Genomic DNA, 2,929 nt, shown 5'->3' on the forward strand with positions numbered 1-2,929 from the left:
GTTAAAGTTTTCAAAAAGTAGGTCATACTCCAAGGTCAAGGTCACATGGTCAAAAATGTTGGTATCCCTGGAAAGGTCTTGTCACATGGAACACTCATGTAAAATATCAAAGCTCTATCACTTAATGTTCAAAAGTTATTAGCAAGGTTAAAGTTTTCAAAAAGTAGGTCAAACTCCAAGGTCAAGGTCACGGGGTCAAAAATGTTGGTACCCACGGAAAGGTCTTGTCACAAGGAATACTGGTGACATAAAAAGTTAGCTTCAAGCCCTGTATATAGGGAGTAAAAGATGCTTCATTTACCTCCCCTACTAGATGCTTTCTGTGATCTGCTGGATCTGGTAAAAACAATGAATCTCCACTTTCTTCTGAATGCTTTCCTTGGCCAACTTCTCACAGAGGAGCTTTGATATTGTTTTCCTTTTCCAGATAGAGTCCGTTTCTTGAATCTGAAGACAAATGTGACACCATTTTAACATGTCTCAGTAGTCCTCATAAATTCCAGTAATTAATTCATCACTAAATGTTTTAACCTCTAATTGAAAATGATTTCATATTTGAGTCTTCGCAGGGGTTTTCCTACCATTTTCAAACTGGGTCCAGAGTCCGTAGAATTGGGAAAATTGACACATAAAATGTTCAAATTGGGAAAGTATGAAAAGTATTAATTACTTTGTGCTTAGATACGTATAAATAAAAGAGAAGAAAAAAATGTTTTCACTCAGCAAAACATGATATATATTCATAGCAAAATCTGTATCAGAGATCTCATTCCTTTCTGTCTAAAAAAAATTCTAATTATGTCTCCCCTCTTCCAGGGGGAGACATAGTTTTTGTACTTCATCTGTCTTTCTGTCTGTCACAAAATCTTGTGAACACTTCTCCTATATGGCTTATCGGACAGTCTTGAAACTTTGTGCAATGCTTCATTCTCATTTGTAGATGTGCATATTGGTGGGACAGGATGATCCAATTATTTTCCTTAAAGTTATAGTGGATCTAACAGGGGTGGAAGAACAGTGTCATTGTTACATAAGGGTCCTGCAAATGAAAAGACCCAGTCCCTATTGAAAATTCCCTCTAATTAGATAACAGCTAAACTATAAGCTGATTTTCATGGTGTACAAAATGCATACCTTAAACTCTGGATATTTCAAGACAGTCCTCAAGGAAACTATTGTGAGGCAGTCCATCTTCTTGGAAGGCTGTAGTGATTGTCTTTTTTTTTTGTGTCTAGCTGAATTCTGCTGAAAGAATTTATTAGTCTCACTATCAACCTTGCCATGCATTAATTTTTTTTAAAGACCACACCTGTAATCAAAATCAAAGCATTACTTGTTTCTAAATATATACATCAGTATCATCACCAACAAAGACAGCCTTGTCTTGAAACACAAGCTTAGTATAACATGAAACCAATCATTACAATGACCAATGTTTCAAATTTATTTATATTAACAGTCCTTGACCAGTCGAATTTGATCAATATTTTCATTAGTTTGTCACTATGAAGATACCGTAATTTTCCAACTCAGTCTCAGATAGACATACACGGAGAAAATTTGTGGCTGGATCGGGAATTGAACCTAGGGACCTCTGTGCAAGATTTTACCAGTTGGTGCCGTGACTACTCGTCCTGCCAGGGGTGAAATGAATCTGGGTTGTGTGTCTTCGACGGCAAAAACAAATTAAAGGGAGGAATTTAGTAGTTAGGGCTACACGGACCGTGGATATCGACCTGGATAGCTCAGTGGTTAGAGCACCTGACTAGTAATGCAGGGATCCTAGGTTCGACTCCTGGTCCAGCCAAATATTTTCTCCTCCCCTATACTGCATTCCGTGACGTAACTTGCGCAGTGTTAAGTTTATACGTGTATCAAATTAAAAATCTAGGCCCACTGGCCTTCATTGTGGAATGAATAGTAGGATTGTTACATATAATGTCCGAAATTACAAACGTTCACAGAAAATACCAAAGATATGACCGAAATTAAAAATTATTGAAGTCGTCAAAGGAGGGACCAAAATTTTTAATGTGAATATGATAGTAGATGTCATGTATTACTGAGGTCATTTTAGCTCCTCTCTCGGTAATTTTTGTCATTTTTTTGGTAATTTCTGTAAATGGTACCGTAGTAGGCTAGTTTTGGTCATTCCTGCGCTGCGGAATGACTTACCACGTGCCCTGGCCTTGTGCTTGTTTAGCCTATATTGAATATACTTACCGATCTTGCAAAAATCTTTTGATTCCCGGGCAATATGGTACTAATATCTCATGTTTTATAAATTAATATACCTCGCGGACACTACTAAAGACAGAGATATTTCCGGCACCAACGGTCTCTTCGTAGATATGTTTGGTCTATCGTCCCGCTTTCCCATATTTGATATTTTCTATCTTTTTTTGCGCAAGAGTTAGCCTATTTTAAGTACAACTTAACTGAAATACAGGGGCAATTAACTCATTGTATAGGGGCAGGTAACTCGTGGTCGCCGCCCTGCAAGCGGTACCAAATAGCGTTAACCTATTAAGGACGGAGTAACACATCCTCAGAATGGCTGACATCCTTACTATTTAATTAGAGCTATTAAGGACGGAGTAACACATCCTCATAATGGCTGACATCCTTACTATTTAATTAGAGCTATTAAGGACGGAGTAACACATCCTCATAATGGCTGACACCCTTTTGAGACACAAAGAAAATCATGGTTATCAGGAAATATAAATTCCTTGTCCTTTCAAATGTAATTCACTAATTGTTCCGTGAGTCCGATTGCCGATTTGTAGATCGTTGCTGGAGTTTTATCATCATATTAAATACGGTAACCTTGAAAGTTTTCATTTCAGAATAGTTTTGTATTCCATCCACATCAGTTCTCTAAGATGTGTTGTGCATCCCTAAATATGTACATTTCCAATGTTATCTA

The 2,929-nt window shown here is 37.4% G+C and overlaps 1 long non-coding RNA gene across 2 annotated transcripts in view; it reads right to left on the reverse strand.

Moving 5' to 3' along the window:
• LOC130046722 (uncharacterized) overlaps nt 1–2,480 on the reverse strand; it is an 8,094-nt gene extending 5,614 nt beyond the window's left edge. The window contains exons 1-3 of one of the 2 annotated variants that reach the window (XR_008795711.1): nt 2,224–2,480; nt 1,135–1,245; nt 302–447 (exon numbers count right to left, since the gene is read on the reverse strand). This is a non-coding gene — a long non-coding RNA (uncharacterized LOC130046722). The remainder of the gene's footprint in view (nt 1–301; nt 448–1,134; nt 1,246–2,223) is intronic. The other variant, XR_008795712.1, reaches the window with a different exon arrangement.
• Nucleotides 2,481–2,929: the final 449 nt, after the last annotated feature.

Source organism: Ostrea edulis, chromosome 6, assembly GCF_947568905.1.
Source record: "Ostrea edulis chromosome 6, xbOstEdul1.1, whole genome shotgun sequence".
Classification (NCBI taxonomy): Eukaryota; Metazoa; Mollusca; class Bivalvia; order Ostreida; family Ostreidae; genus Ostrea; species Ostrea edulis.